At 39.6% G+C, this 17,623-nt stretch overlaps 1 protein-coding gene and 1 pseudogene across 3 annotated transcripts in view; one reads left to right on the top strand and one right to left on the bottom strand.

The window, feature by feature from the left end:
- CRH (corticotropin releasing hormone) overlaps positions 1–17,623 on the bottom strand; it is a 324,530-nt gene that overhangs the window by 168,556 nt on the left and 138,351 nt on the right. The window lies entirely within an intron of this gene.
- LOC125924256 (ubiquitin-associated protein 1-like) lies at positions 7,187–13,413 on the top strand (annotated as a pseudogene).

The following is a 17,623-nucleotide window of genomic DNA, read 5'->3' as shown; positions in this document are numbered from 1 at the left end:
CAAAGTGAAAATGACTGGAAAAGACTACAATCCTGATTTATTCTCAGTCTTTTTTCATCTCCCTGTAACACACTTAATACATTTTTATTCTCTTTGTGCCAAGTAGCACATCTACACAGCCGAAAGTACCAATTATTCCAATTTACCTGAACTAAGGGACTGGAAGTTTCTTCCTAAAACCTTCAGACAATCATACAGATTACATCTCAGTTCTCAACTTATCCATTCACTACTTTTACATCTTCCTATTTTCACCTGCATAAAGCAAATCAAACTTTGCCCTCTTTTTTTCATCTGGCTATCCCCCTCCATAACATGCTGGAGACATCAGTCCTGCCTCCAGTTGGAGAGGCAAAGAGACTCCTGGCAGTTATCCAGCTGATTCACACTTGCTTCAGGAGACCTGAAGACTCATTCGCTCACTCATCCACTCATTCAATGTATATTTACTAAATGCCTGTGAGGCATTGTGCTAAGTACTGTTAGAAAATAAAGATGATTCAGATCCAGGGCTTATCCTGAAGGCGTTTAGGGTCTACAAGCAGAGATAAAACATGCATATAAATAAACATTATAATGCCAAGAAAGAATGTGAGGCAATCCATAGAGAAAGAAAGACTCTATAGGAGAGGTAAAGACAAAGAGCTGTTGGAAGGCTGACAGAATCTGACAAAGCTTCATAGAGAAGGTGACATGTGCGGATAAGTAGGGTTTAGACCTCAGAGAAGGAGTGAAGGACATTTAAGCTCAACCACGAGCCTGAGCAAATACAGCAGTGGGACAGAGCACCAGAGCATACAGCATCTCCCAACAGTTCAGTACAGTGCAAAGAATCGTAGATTTGGACTCAAAACCATTGGGTCAAGCCCCAGCTTTGCTGGCTTTTAGTCCTGTCCTTTTAACCCTTCTATAAAGTGGAAAAGATAATTATTTTTCAAACTTGCATGCCGTTGTGGAAACAAAATAGGATAATAAAGCAGTTAAAGTGCATGATTGTAAATAACTTGTATCCCCTTTTCTTAAGACTTTTCTCCCTGTTTGCTCTGCATTTCCGCCTGATTTCTCCCTACAGTTTTCCTCACCTTGCTTTCAATACCCCATCCTCACCCAACAGAAAAATAGTAACAAGAACCTCATTAAATAGTCGTCCCTGCTTCATCCAAGGTTGAATGTAGGTACTACTGTTTCCCCTTTGAAGATGGCTTCAGACTGACACTCTTCCTAAAACTATCCACAGAATTTACCCCTTTGAGACACAGAATTCTTCCAAATTCCAGCATATTGGAGTTGGTATTTTTAGCTCTTCTCCCAGTGCCAGTTTACTGTGTTAGATATGCAGATGAAATGACCTAATCATTGGTCAAAATCAAAGACACCTATACATCCTTAAACTGTTTCCTCTAATCATCATGTCAGCATTTCCTTGAACCCTAGGTTATAAATTATAAGCAATTGTGTTTGCATGATGAAACCCCTTCTAATACAAGCTTATAATCATAAAAGAGGTTAAACATATAAACAATCATGCATATTACAACAGTTATATTGTCGATCTTGATAATTTATAATTATCTATCAATAGAGGAGTGTCTTCTCTTGGTCTTGGGTTAAAAAGCTGGGTATGGGAAAAAGGAAATCGCAGAGTCACGGTTTATGCTTTTCATCTTTGTATTCCCAATGTCTGAAACAGTGTCTGGCATATGCTAGGTACTCAATAAATATTTACTGGACAAATGAATAAGTGAAAACTACATCTCTAATCCTGTCTTTAGTCCCAAATTCCATCACAAACTGCATGTTCCTGTTCCATTAGTACCTTAAATTCAACAGGTTACAAACCAAACTCATTATCTCTCCCCTCAAAAAATATCTTCTTTTTATGATTTTCTATTTCTATTATTGGTCCCACTATTCTTTGAATCACTCAAGTTCAAATCTGCATTGATTTCCTCATCTCATATTCAGTTATCAGTTATCAATTTGTATCAACAGTTTATTTAGGGTATTCCTCACATCTGTTCCCTCTTTTTTTCATTCATCTCCACTGATGACCACCAAAGACCATGGACCAATTTACCTTCCGAAGACTCTGATTATTTTGTTCCCTGGAATGTAGGGGTAGGTCTCCTGTCAGATAAACTATCTAAACACTTTAACCTGGCATTCTAGATCCCCCATGATCAGATCCAGAATTACCTTTCCGTCCCTAACTTGTGTAGGTCTATTACATATACCTTATGTCCCAATTCAACAGAATTACTACTCATCATTCTCTTCAGACCCTACTCCTTTTCTTAAACCTAGAAAATCTTTACGTCCAAGCTTGATGTCCATCTTGAACATTTCCTCATCTATATGACCTCCGTGACCTCCTTGACTACAGTAAGTATCCCCTCCATGAACTCCAGGCACCCAGTTCAAGCCTCTCTTACCACAGTTGGCTTTCATTTAAAGCGTATTTGTCTTTATCATCCTCATTAGCTCATAAATTCACCTACTTGCTCAATATAAGTATGCAATACCTACTACTATGTTCAAGGAACCAAGACAGACTGAAAAGTCAGCAATAAACAAGATAGTCATAGTCTCTGCCTTCGTGAAGCTTCCTCAGCAGCAAGAGATACAAGAGTGTTCAAGAAACAGGAAAAAGCCAGAGGGGCTAAAGGGGGAAAGTAGACGAGGCAGACAGGGCCAGGGGCCTTGTAGACCATCATAAGAAAGGGGATATTCGTTTAAATGTGAAGAAGCCATCAATGGGCTTTATGCAGAGGAAAGGGATAGTTGGATTCGGATTTGTCTCCAAAGGTTTTCACTGGCTACTGTGTAGAGAATGTATTACAGGAAGACCAGATAAGGAGGCTGTTCCCATATCTAGTCAAACAATGAGAGTGAAGATAGAGAAAAGTAGATGAATCTGGGGTACATTCTGGAGATAAAGTCCATAGGACCTGTCAAGGGATTACATGTAAGGAGAAAGAAAGAGAGGCATTAAGGATGACTCCTAGCTTTCTGACCTGAGCAACTGGGCATATTGCATTGACTGATATGGAAAATGTTTGAGGCAGAGCAGGTTTAGGAGGATGACTGGTAGATGAGAGAAGTTTGAACATATTTGAATATTGATGGAAATGATCCAGTGGAGAGGAAGTGATAGAAGATACAAGGCAAAAAAAGAATCAATCTTCAGGGGCCCAAGGGTCACAAACTCTAGTGTTGGAGGGCTCAGTTTTATTAAGTAAATGAGAACTGAGACCATGGACGCTGGCTAACCAGGATGGAGGAAGACTAGGTTATACATGTGTGAATGAATGAATGAATCTGTTCAATGACTAAAATTCTCTATCCTAATATTTATATCTTTCAGAAGCAACATTAAAAGAAGAAATCCTAGAATACTTTTTGTCATTGTTCTCTATCCAGCCCCTCAAAAAAGAAATCTTCACTGGAAAAAGGAAGGTTACAAAGCAGTATTCATTGTGTAACCTCCTATATGCACATGTGTGTATACACACATATTTTATACATACTGATAATCAAGGCCTGTCATTAAAACATAATAGTATCTTTATAACTGGATTACAAGTATTTTTTTCATTGTCTTTACTTTATAAAATTTCTACAATGAACATGTACTATTTTTGTATTAAGAAAAAAAAATAATAAATTTATTAGATACATATCTTGGGCTCTCAGACATACCCAAAGTTCTGGATGATTCTTCAAAGGGAAGAAGAGACTAGCAGAGTCAGCAGCATAGTTTTATTCAAGGCATTTGGTCTGCCTGTTTGCCTTGTCTCTCCTGCCACAAGGAGCATATACGTCTTTCCCAAGCCAGTCTCTATGGTCCCAACCACCATTCCCACCTTTGGGAGCTGCCACTTGCCTAAGAGAGTTCCTTTACCCATACAGAAAGTCCAGCCAAGAGACCCACCACAATTTCTCAGGCCACTATTTATAATCTTTTTTATTTTGTTCTTTTTTTCAATAAGTACTGAATTCATGTATTTTAAAATTCCAAAGTACAGACAGTATGTAATGAAAACTCCTCAAACCCCTGTCCCCACACCCAGCCCCCTCCCCTGGGGGAAACAAATGTTAACAATTTTTATGTAACCACCTAGAGATCAATTATGGATGGAGCAATAATTTTTAAAACTTAATACATAAGAAAAATTTAGTTTAGAAAATACAAATAACCAAGAACAACAAATAAGAAGACAATAGAATCATCCCTCTGACACTACTGACTTTTGGATGTATGTCATACCACATTTCCTTTTTTTTTTTTAATATAATTTATTGTCAAATTGGTTCCCATACAACACCCAGTGCTCATCCCAACAGGTGCCCTCCTCAATGCCCATCGCCCACTTTCCCCTCTCCTCCACCCCCTCATCAACCCTCAGTTTATTCTCAGTATCCAAGAGTCTTTTATGGTTTGCCTCCCTCCCTCTCTGTTTGTAACTATTGTTTCCCCTTCCCCTCCCCCATGGTCTTCTGTTAAGTTTCTCAAGATCCACACATGAGTGAGAACATACGGTATCTGTCTTTCTCTACCTGACTTATTTCACTTAGCATAATACCCTCCAGTTTCATCCATGTTGCTGCAAATGGCCAGATTTCATTCTTTCTCATTGCCAAGTAGTATTCCATTGTATATATGAACCACATCTTCTTTATCCATTCTTCAGTTGATGGACATTTAGGCTCTTTCCATAATTTGGTGATCATTGAAAGTCCTGCTATAAACATTGGGGTGCAAGTGGCCCTATGCATCAGCACTCCTGTATCCCTTGGGTAAATTCCTAGTAGTGCTATTGCTGGGTCATAGGGTAGTTCTATTTTTAATTTTTTGAGGAACTTCCACACTGTTTTCCAGAGTGGCTGCATCAGTTTGCCTTCCCACCAACAGTGCAAGAGGGTTCCCGTTTCTCCACATCCTCGCCAGCATCTATAGTCTCCTGATTTGTTCATTTTAGCCACTCTGACCGGCGTGAGGTGTGTCATGCCAGATTTCTATGTGCTTACATTAATACTTATGTATACCTTAAATATTAGAATAAGATAAATAAAATGATAAAAATTTTAGTATCTATAAAAATAAATTATTTCTGCAAATACTCTTTCAGAATTTAGATCATACTATAACCTTTTTAAATAAATATATTGTGAACATATTTCCATAGTAATAGATACTTCCACATATTATCCCCCTTTTTCAGAGAGAGCAAACAAGGGAGAGAAGCAGGGGGTGGGGGGGGAGAGAGAGAGAGAGAGAGAGAGAGAGAGAGAGAGAGAGAGAGAATCTTAAGCAGGCTCTGCACTCAGTGCAGAGCCCAACATAGGGCTTGATCCCACATCCCTAGAATCACACCTAAGCTGAAATCAAAAGTTAGACACTCAACCGGACTGAGCCATCCAGGTGCCCCCCACATATTATCTTAATGGCCAAATAATATCCCATCATTTGAACACATTATTTATACAACCCCCTCTTGCAGGATATTTAGATTGGTTTAAATTTTTTAAATTTTGTGATGAATATTCATGAATAGGTAGGTGAGTATGTACCTTTGTATGTATCACTGATGATATCTAGAGTATAAATTCCTATGTAAGAACTGCTAGGTTACTTTAAGCCTTCCAGAAACAATACCTCCAACAGCTGCTCTTGAGAACCGGCACTGCAGCTCTGAAAAGCTGCTGATTCCTGATTAGCTGTGAAAGAAAGCCATTGTCATCTTTCTTTGTCACAATCTCCATACCCAGTACAGTGTTAAGAATATAATTAAAAACTCACTAAATATTTTTTGGATGAATGAATTCACTTTAAAATAGCCTAACATAAAGATGTGGAGAAAGGGGAACCCTCTTACAGTGTTGGTGGGAATGCAAACTGGTGCAGCCACTCAGTATGGAGGTTCCTCAAAAAGTTAAAAATAGAACTACCTGATGATCCAGCATTTGCACTACTAGGTATTTACCCAAATAATACAAAATACTGATTTGAAGGATTACACACACCCCAATGTTCACGCAGCATTATCAACAATAGCCAAATTATGGAAAAAGCCCAAATGTCCATTGACTGGGGAATGGATAAAGAAGATGTGGTGTACATACATATAATGGAATATTACTCAGCCATCAAAAAGAATGAAATCTTGCCATTTGCAATGACATAGATGGAGCCAGAGAGTATTATGCCAAGCAAAATAAGTTGATCAGAGAAAGACAGATACCATTTGATTTCACTCATACGTGGAATTCAAGAAACAAAACAAATGAACATGGAGGGGAAAAAAGAGAGGCAAACCAAGAAACAGACTCTTATCTATAGAGAACAAACTGATGGTTACTGGAGGGGAGGTAGGTGGGGGTCATGGGTTAAGTAGGTGGTGGGGATTAAAGATTGTTGTGATGAGCACCAGGTGTTGTATGTAAGTGAAGAATCACTAAATTCTACACCTGAATCTAATACTACACTGTATGTTAACTAACTGGAATTTCGATAAAAACTTAAAAAAATAAAATAAAATTGCCTAACACCCACTGCCTGTACAAGCCTCTTCCTGAACCCTTCCTCATCCCTCACACAAGGATGAAGTCAAGCTTTTAAAAAGCTGTAAGCTGAAACACAGAGTAGTAGGAGTGCTTTCTTCACAAAATATTTTAGCTGAAAATGACTAAAACTTATTCATACATAATCCAGTTGCCACTAATTGAAGGCTTACTGTGTGCTCTGCTCTTCTATTTTATTCTATGAGGTAGGTATTTTATTACCCTCAATTTATAGATAGTAGCTACTGATTTTTTTAAAGTTCACATTAATGGAGTGCCTACTATGTTTCAGGCACTATTCCATGCATTACATACTCATTCATTCAACAAAATATTTTAGTATCTGTTATGTGCCAGGCACTTTGTAAGGCAAAATGATGAGTAAAGAAGAACAGACAAAATCTCTGGCTTTATGGAACTTACACTGGAAAAGGGAGACAGTCATGAAGATAAACAAGGAAACTGTGACATAAAATCATGAAAGGTACCTCAATGGAAAAATAAAGCAGGCAATTGGGATATGAAGTTCTCATTAAACCTCACAGCAACTATATCCAATAGAGACTTGTACTAATCCTTTTTTCCAAGAAAAAAGAAAAAATTGAGAGGACTTCAACATGGTGGCTGCAGTACTGGCAATGGTGATGGCCTAGCCCAGGGTGGACAGAGTTGGAGGTGGTGGTGGTGGTGGTGGTCATTCTCCCTAGGGACCATCAGGAGCTCAGTGGGGACTGAGCCTGGGAGGCCAGCCAGTGCCAGCACCTTTCAGCTTGTGGGATGGCAGCGGCGTTCAGGTTCTAAATGGCTTCTAAGAAGTTAGGTACAGATTTTCATGAGATTTTCAGTTACCTTGATGATGTTCCATTTAAGACAGGAGACAAATTCAAAACACCAGCTAAAGTTGGTCTACCTATTGGCTCCTCCTTGCCTGATTGTTTACACATTGTTGGAGAAGTACAGTATATGACTTCTCCTCGTAAAAGAAAACTATTGAATGGGCTGAAGATATTAAGAAAATCCAAGAAGCCCAGCAGGAAGCAGAGTACAAGACTGAGGAAATAGTAGCTAAAGTGAATTCTAAGAGTGGCCCAGCGGGTGACAGCAAAACGAGCTTCTCTGAGACATACAGTACAGCCACACTGCCGTCTCCTATCTACCCCCTTCCTTGACAGCTTACAACATAGCATCCTCACCCTGCCTTGGGTCAGCAGCAATATCATGAAACAAAAAGTTGTCAGCCCACCTCACATAAAGACAGATTTCAATCCTGCTGACTTTAAGTGTGAAGAAGACCCTTTGGACAATCTGGAGTTTAAAACTACTGAGAAGGAAGAGCTGAGAAACATTCTGGTAGGAACCACTAAACCCGTTATGGCTCAGTTATTGGACAATAACTTGCCCAGAGGAGGCTCTGGGTCGGTGTTACAGGATGAGGAAGTCCTGGCATCCCTGGAGTGGGCAACCCTAGATATCAAGCCTCTTCACACATCCAGTGGCTTTATAACCTTAACACAGTTGGGCAACTATGAGACGTCACTATCTTTCAAAGTATCCCTCCCCCCAATTCCTGTAGTAAGCAATATCAAATCCCTGTTCTTCCCCAAACTTGACTCTGATGATAGCAAACAGAAGACAGCCAAGCTGACAAGCACTTTCCATAACACATCCAATCTCCATAATGGCACCTTCTGGAATTCCCTAAAGCCTTGCACCCAAAGTAGTGCCAGTGAGTTCAGTTGGCATTATACTCTTAGGCTTTCAGCTTTCAACATAGACAGTGGCACAGAGGTGCCAACCCTGACTCCCTCAGACCTGATCTCCCGGATGCCTTCCCTCTCTGTCTTGTCTAGGTGCACAGAATGTACAAGGAGGAAGGAGCACACTTACCATTTTCTTTTGAGGGGGGAGGGTAAGGTATGGAGACTGTGCTTACCTGTCTCTGAGCTGGGGAGAAAGTAGGAAAGATTTGGATATATGAAAGCCTCCAGAACTGCTCTGGCTCCTTCCATATTAAATGTATTTGTATTTTGAGAAGTGTCCTCGCCACCTCGGCCCTTCAGAGAGATTTCCTGGTCCTTCTGGGGTCTGTACATCCTGAACAGAAACCTGGCCCAGCTGTTAAAAGGAGTCATGGAGAAGGGGTGGGAGGGCCAGACTCAGTGCTGCTTTAGGGCTAGATGTTTCCCTCCCCTGCACCGATGGACTGAGCTCTAACCTAAATTTAGTGCTAGTGAAAGGTTCTCCCAGAATTTTTTTGTTTTTGTTTTTTTCTCCTTTTAACAAAGTCTCTTAGTGCTACACTGGTCCTGCAATGTCTCTGTGATGCAAAGAATGTCCTTTTGCCCATGGGGTATTGAGTTTGCCTCTCTGCCAGTCAGTTACTATGCTTCCATGCCTCAGTCTTTCTTTTGGCTTGGTTTGGACCACAATCCTCTGCTACTAAGATTTTGGAGCCCTCTGATTTAGGAAACAGTCATCAGTTTAAGAAATCATTGGCCCTTTCCCAGCACATTGAGTGGGGGAGAAACAGGCTGTGATTTCAGTAGTCCAGCACTAACTCCACCTCAGTTCTACTTGGAGAACAGCCTCTCCCTCCAGCTCCCTGCTCTAGGATGATGCAATAAAGTAACATCAAGTCATAGAAATTAGTCCCCTTCTTCTTTTTTTTTTTTTTTTTTTTTGGTATTATGTTGTACATCATTAAATATCTAAATACAAAGGAAAATATCTAAATACAAAGGAAAGAGGTTGAGAGAGGTTAAGTAACTTGCACAAATTTTATGGAGCTAACGTTGATAAACAGTGGATAACCACTGTTACCCACTGATATCTCTACCAGCACCCCAATCCTAGATTTGAAATGAGTAAATGGTGCTTTCTCAGGATCTTATGTATAGAGCTCTGAAAAGTAGCCTCAAAGCCCCAACACTTACCAACCTAGCTCAACTGCTCTGGAAATTCTATTGCTACACAATAGATGAAGGACAAAGCTGGTACTTGATTTTCCAGTTACAGACAAAAGAGAGACAACTTATAACTCATCCTAAAAATAACCCTGGGAGACAGATATTATCCCAATAGGGACACACCAAGGCTTTACAGATGAGCAAATATAAGTTAAGTTGCTTGTCCAGTGTCATATAACTAACAATGGTTGAGTTAGGATTCCATCCCACATCACTCTGGTTCCTAAACCCAAGGGAGACAATGGCCCAGAGCAGACTACAGCTTAGGACTTCATGATGCCTTCTCAGAGTCATGTCTTCTGAGAGCAGATGCATCAGAAGGGCCCAGGGCCAGCTGCCTGACTCCAGCAAAGGTCTTTGAGAGAAATCAATAGGTGTACGTTGAAAAAAGGTACTTATGAAATCATTTCTGAAGAAAAAAACGAAAAGACCCTTCACAAGAAACCAGCCTCAAAGAAGCAAGTGTGAAGAGGTTGGCTGAAGGGAGAGGTGGTCTTAATAAGTCTCAAGTACTTTTCCACTCCCTGAACAATTTATTGGGCTCCCCACCCTCACCCGTGTGATTAATAGAGCCTCAAGAGCTGCTCAGTCTCCAGGCCATTTTGCTCTAGGAAGCTTTAATTTGAAAAATGAGACAAGTAGTTTCAGTGCTGTCATCAATAGGAAATTAGGAGATAAAAAGAAATCTATTTAAATGGCTTTTAAATATTCACAAGGAGAGCCACTGGGTCTTGGCCATGTTCCTCTCCTCTGTGCCCCTTGCTCAGATACCCCACTGCATCAGAATAATGAACACAAACTATGCCACTGTTAGCAGATGCTGAAGACAGTTGCAGTGAATACAGCCAACATTGGCCTGAGCCCTCTAGTCCCTCAGTAACTTAAATCTTTGGGGATGAGATTAGATAAAGAATCTTTGAGCTTTTCTAGAGCAGGATGCAAGACAAGATGACTGGAAAGGTACAGGTACAGGGAAATGACAATCTGACTCAAAAGAAGTCTTTAACATTAGTTCTAAATAACTGTTTTCCTTTCTTTTTGGCACCCAAGAAAATCAACCGAATTTGAGGCTCAAGCACAGTATTCTAGAGGTCCCTATTGTCTGCAATTTGTGGTCTTTTTTTCCTTTGGAGAAGCAGGACAGGAAGTAGTTAAGGGCATGAGTTCCCGTATCAAACTGGTTTCAAATACTGGCTCTACTGCTTACAAGCTATGTGACTTTGGGCATCATATTTAATTTCTCTGAGCCTCAGTTCAGGACTCAAAGGACTCTTTTAAGGATTAAATGAAATAATGTATACAAATTCCTTTGTGCACAATGAAAATCAGCTGTAATTACTGAAAGAAAAAAAAGAAACTTTTAAGGGAATATAAATTGGTATAACCTCTTTAGATTCAATTTGCTGAATATATCAAAATTTAAAAGGTAGATTTCTGGGGCACCTGGCTGACTTAAATGATAGAACTTGCAACTCCTGATCTTGGGATTGTAAGTTTGAACCCCACGTTGGGCATAGAGCTTACTTTAAAAAAATGTGGATTCCCTTTGAACTAGTGATTCCATTTCTAAGACACTGGAACAAGTATACAGATGTATACACAAAGATGTTTGCAGATACACTATGTAACTGGAAAAACAGCAAAGCAGACATACATCCATAGAGGAATGGTCAAATGAGTTAGAATTCATCTGTACACAGGTACATATTATGCAGTAAGAAGAATAAGATATATATGTTTCAAAAAGGTAACAGATCCACGATATACTATTCTGTGAAAAAAAAAAAAGGATGCAAGAAAGCATATACTGTATGAACCCACTTATATAAAATATTCAGACACATATTTATATTTGCATTTAAAAGACCATAATGATATAAACCAAACACTAGCAGTCAGTAGCTGTGGGGAGCAAGATGGGCTGGGGCCTGAAGAAAGCAGCCTTTCACTCTTTATATAGTTCTCCATTAGTTGAATTTGACAAGCAAGTGATATTTTATATTTTTTTGAAAGATTAGCAGGCCTTACACTTTTCAGCTTAGCCACTCACAGAATAATGAAGCAAATCAGATACAGGCATACTAGCAAATGAAGCATTAAGCATATAATCATTGTGCTTCATTTCAGGCATTTCAACTGAATAAAATTCAATGTAATAAAAAATAGAATTATGAAAATTTTACTTTGGGATGCACAATACACATTTGATCTCAAACTGTTCGACTGAATATATACTTTGTTTTTGACTCATCAATGCAAACTTTGTTTTCTTTTCTGATCCATGAATTCCCTCACAAGCCGATATACCTGCCTGATAGGTATTTCTACCTGGATGTTCCAGTGTGCTTAAAACTAACATGTCTAAAACCAAATCTGTCATCTTCCCCAAATATCCTATTTTTCCAAGGATATTCCCATTCTTCCTACCACCTGGGCTTGAAAGTCTAACTCTTATTAAGTAGTCAGTCCCTTGTCTTATCCCATCAGCAGATTGATGGTCAAGTACCTCTTGTTTTTCATCCATGATATCTCTGACATCACTTCCTTCTTTGCCATTCCCCAGGTGAGACCCTAAATGCAGGTCTCCCACCTCAATGTCACCTTGTATCTTTATTACAACATTTATAACACTGTGCACATCTCCGTGCTGCACCCCCACCAACTGTAATCCCTAATAGGCCATAAACTCCTCAAAAGAAGGATTTGTTTTCTATTTACCTCAGCACCCAGCATCCTACCTAGGGTACACTGGGTGCTAGATTAATATCTTTTCAGTGAACAAATAGATGGAAAGAAGTAATTGGTCTTTATTTCTAGCAGATTCTCCTTTCCCCATAGCCTTATCCCCCACCCATTTTCTTCAGTAGTTCTCCCTAGTTGATAATTCAATAGCATCATCATCATTGGTAATTTGCCACTTCTCAGATGAGAGCATAATCCTTTCAAATTCAGTCATGAATGGAATTTAAAGGGCTTTATTTGATATATTCAGTGCTTTTCTTTTTTTTCATATTCAGTGCTTTTCAAAGAAAATTTGAAAAATTCAAAACTATAGGACCTAAAAAAACTCCAATAGGCCTTAAATTTCCATTTAGACTTTAACAAAACAGTAAAAATGAGCATTTATGAATCATTAGAGGGTTAAAGACCAAATCCTTTAATTATCAATCCTAAAATATTATTTTATGAGGGGAATGCACAAGTATTAAGAACAGAATCATGTAATTTACAAATCATTTTTAAATAGCTCTCTATGATGTTCAGCTTATTAGGAATTGTTAATATTCTATTACTCAGAGGTCATTAGCACATTCTGCTAGCAGTATAGATCACATAACATCAAGTGACAAGGAGAGAACATGAAGTATCCCAATTATGATTTCTTTTAAAAAGGGCTGCCGTGACCTTCTCCCCAGAATGTGAACTATATCTTACAAAGTCTGAAAAATGCTACAACCTTTCTCCATTAAATGGGACACCATTAGGGGAGGGGAAGATTACTTAAATAGAATAATAGCTAACATTTATTATGTGCCAGTCACAGTTCTAAGGGCTTTTCAATAATTCACTAAATCCTCACAAAAACTTTAAGAGAGAGGTAGTTATTATCCCTATTTAACAGATAAGGAAACTAAGTCCCCACTGAGGTTTTAAGTAACATGTCCAAGATTGTATACCTTTTAAAAAGGGAGATGTGTAGCAGACATGGAGCTGTGCCACCCAGACAGCACCCCCCCTTCCCTTCAAGGAAGGACTTCTCCCAGCTCCTGAGAGTGCTATCAGTGACAGCCTCAAGCTGTCAGCTCCTTCAGGATACTCCTCAGCTGCAGACAGTACCTCACTCAAAACCACACCCTTCCCAGGGCAGCCCAAGCCCAATGGCTGAGTACCACTGAGGTATAAAGGTCTGACCTTTTGGGATCTCTGAGGGACAGGTGTAATGGCTCATACACACTCAAGGACTCCCCAGCGGGCCAGCGGGTACTGATGCTATGCTGGACCTACACTATAGTTCCACTCCTCCCTCTACCCAATCCTGCTTCCTCCCTCTCCTGTCCACAAGAGTTGGTAGCAATAAATACTCTGCACACCAAACAGTATCCAGAGACCCCTCCACCCACAACACCAGGATTGAACCAAGTTGTCTAACTCCAAGCTCTTACTCTGGACTCTCTACTGTCTTCCCAGGAAGAACAACAGACAGAAAGAAAGCTGCAAATCACTCTATAGTCTCATCTTAGCTACTTATTTCTGCTTCCACTTACACCAAACATTTGTTAGAACTGTTAAGCATAGAAGCGCCTGGGTTTCCCAGTCAGTTAAGCGTCCAGCTCTTGAATTCAGCTCACAGTTCATGGGATCTCACAGTTCACGGGATCTCACAGTTCATGGGATCAAGCCCTGTTCTCACAGTTCATGGGATGATCTCACAGTTCATGGGATCGAGCCCTGTGTCAGGCTCCATGCTGAAGCATGGAGCCTGCTTGGGACTCTCTCTCTGCCCCTCCTCAGCTTGCACTCTCTCTCAAAATAAATAAATAAACTTAAAAAAAAAAAAAGAAGAAGAAGAAGAACTGTTGTTAAGCATAAGTAACATTGTGCCATGCTCTTGCCCAAATTTTGGAAGGAGAAAAAAAAATTAAAACTTTGGCTAATATCTGTAGATACACTAGTGTAGTGTAGATACACTAACATTAGGCCCCAAAATACGGCTTTCTGTACTTTGAATACCCTGAGATATACCTATTCATTATTCATAATTCCATAACTAACTCACCAATCCATATGCTTTTCTTCTCTCTCTCCTGTTCATCTTCCATCACTCACTGCTTAAAGTGTGGGCTGAATGTAGGCATGCTGACAAAGTTGAAGGTTTCCATTCACTCTAAATGGCTGACTGTACACTCAATGTCCTTATTCAAGTAACTCAGAACTTTTAACTTTTCTATGGGAAAATTACAGCACACAAAGGAAAATAACAATGAATCAATATCTCTCTTTCCTTCCCTCCATCTCTCCCTCTCACTTGTCCTTCTCCTTCTCTTGGCTTTCTTGCAATGTATCAGTGGGGCAACTTAGAAACAAAAGCTAGTAAGAATAGTGCAGACCCAGAAGTTCTGAGAGAGTTTTCTCAGTACGCAAGCTCCTAGGTGGCACACAAACATGACCTCCCCCAACTTCTAATGGAACTGTCAGTTCAGCACTGATACATGTTTAAAGTGTACCATATTTACATAGAAAAATAATAAATAAATAAAGTGTAGCATATTGATGAGAATCTTAAAAAAAAACTTATTCTTCAATACACATGAATTTTTTTGGATTCCATATTTCTAATATTTATACTAATAATTCAAATAGAAAAATAAATGCTAGTGGTCCTGGTATCTATTCTTGATGGTTCACCAGGAGAGCACAAATAAGGCACTTATGATTTCTGTTTCCTCACTGACAAGGAGCCCACATGTGGCTTTGCTGTCAGGGAAGAATAATTCTACATCCAGAGAGGTTCTTTGATGAGAAACAGATCAATACTTCATGCCATGACCTCAAGGGTCAAGAATCAAATATTAGCACTACAGATAATATACCACGATACAGAATATGAATAACATATGGGTTCTGATTTTGTCAGAATATTATCATTGGTTTTTAGGAAATGTGCTGGTAAAGGAAAAGGGAATTAGATATTAGAGTACGGAATCATTCCTACATTAAGATGGTCAGTCATGCCAAAACCATGAGGTTAAAACCAACAAATGAAGTGAAAGCAATAATCTCTTCAAGTAGCAGATGACACAAGGACCATTTCCTGGCTCTTCCAAACTCATCATGAGTCTTCAGCTTTTTCTTCCTTCCTTTGGCTGTTCCTATGTTTCCTTACCAGGGGAGGGGAATGAAGCCCAGGCTGTGGGAGCAAATGTAAAAAGAACAAGAAGCAAAAAGCATCCCACTCCTGCTCTGTTTTTTCCCTGGGGGATTCTCTAATTTTTCTAATCCTATCTCTCCTTTACTGCCTTTCCCAGGAACTTCCATTCCTTAGCAGGCTAGGGTTTTTTTTAGTATTTCATTGAATACCTCAGGAATTCACTACTAAGGACAAACATTTTTGACCAATACTGGATTAATTCTCCCAGTCAGGCATCCAGGATCTCCTCTGGCCTCAGCTAGACTCACCATAGAGACCAAGCACTCAGTGCCAGAGCATGCTGCAGAGCATGCCTTCCAAGAAGTACGACACCACCCTCAGACCTTTCAGTAAAAAAAGAAGTCCCCTCACCTCTACAGACAGCTTGCACAGGAAACACCTTCTTTCCCTCAGCACCCTGTAAGGAGGGCAGGCCAGATCAGCACATCAAGCAGACCAGCCCAGTTTGCTTACAGTCACCTATTAGCCAGGGACAGTTTAAGCCCAAATCCTTACATGCCTTGTGTGTTCTTCTATCACGCTTAATTTTAGTTGCACTCTGAAGGTAATTTTATCCATTAGTACCCATATACATTCACAAAACAGAAGTCTAAAACTAATTATGACTGGCTCAACAAAAGGGAATGACTCTGGCTCTGTTATAATGAGTAAAAAAGAAAATGCACTAAAATAAAAAAGATGGCCCACATGTATATTTCTAATTCTATGAGTAGAAAAAGGACTAAAGATGTCCAGTGAATTTTACATTCCTGTCAGTAGTTTTTGAGCTTTGGGAAGGCAGGGGTAAATAATAATTACAAAGGTATAGTAATAATAACAATAGCTAACATATATTAGGCACAAATTAGTCAGGCACTGTTTTGAACTCTTTATATGACATAGTTCATTTAATTCTCACAACAACCCTAGAAGGCAGGCACTATTATTATCCTTATTTTATAGATGAGAAACTAAAATTTTGAGTAATCAAATAAGTAGTATTCCACAGATACAGGATTCAAAATCAGGCTTTCTGATTCAAGTCTGTGCTCTCCTCTCTGCTACAGTGAGTGCATAACCTTGTGAAAGTCCCTCAACTGCCCAGGGTTTCCTTTTCCTCTGAAAAGTGAGGGAGTGGTAGACTTCCCATTAAACCTGGAGGACTGGCATTTATCTCTGCTCCTTCCAAAGCCCATAAAGTAATTCTTTAAAAAAATAAATAAATAAAATGATATCCGATCAGAAAAAAAAAAAAAGAGAATGAGAGAAAACAACAGCAGATGAGAGATTTCAACATATTTTTGGAAGATGGAAATCAGGAGGAAAACAACTGTCTAAAACTGTGTTAAAGAGTGGATGCTGTTCCAACCTTAGAACCCACAGAAAGGGAATATGGCCAGAAATGAGCCATGTGCCTTGCATAGCCCCTGCAAAGTTCAGCACTTAAAAGTAAGAGTTGGGGGAAGAGGATGCCTGGGTGGCTCAGTCAGTTAAGTGTCTGACTTCAGCTCAGGTCTGATCTCACTGTGAGTTTGAGTCCTGCACCAGGCTGTATGCTAACAGTCTGGAGCCCACTTCAGATTTTGTGTCTCCCTCTCTCTCTGACCCTTCCCCACTCACACTCTGTGTCTCTCTCTCTCTCTCAAAAATAAATAAAGATTAGAAAAAAAATTTTTTTAAGTAAGAGTTGGAGGTATGGTTAAAAACAGGTATATACCTTAAAAACCTGTGCTAATTAGCTGATCTCTAGCTTCCTTCACTAACCGCCCTATCAGTGACAATCCTTCCCCCAAAGAAAACAGGAAGATTATTCTCCAGAGAAACAAACTGAGAAGCTCTAATCTTGGGTATACCTGCCACACTGGTATGACAGAAGAAACACCGTGAGAGGGAAGGAAAATAATGAAAGTCCCCTTCCTCCGCCCCACTCCCAGAATATCTTTAGACAGGTATACATACACACCCATGCATGCACAACACATGCACATACACACACAATCAGGAAAGAAAGATAATGTAGTATTCTGTGAGGGAACTGAAGGTCTCCTCCTGAAATACTTTAATATACTGCCATTTGGAACTCATTCTTGAAATGAAACTCACCAGTTGACAAGCCCCCAACAAGCACCCAGAGCATTTAATCATCGTTTCATTGCTTCCCTTTTAAGTAAAAATGAACAGCCAAAGA

Source organism: Panthera uncia, chromosome F2 (assembly GCF_023721935.1).
Source record: "Panthera uncia isolate 11264 chromosome F2, Puncia_PCG_1.0, whole genome shotgun sequence".
In the NCBI taxonomy this organism is placed as follows: Eukaryota; Metazoa; Chordata; class Mammalia; order Carnivora; family Felidae; genus Panthera; species Panthera uncia.
The sequence above is the reverse complement of the archived record's forward strand: the minus strand, read 5'-3'. Positions and strand labels throughout refer to the sequence as shown.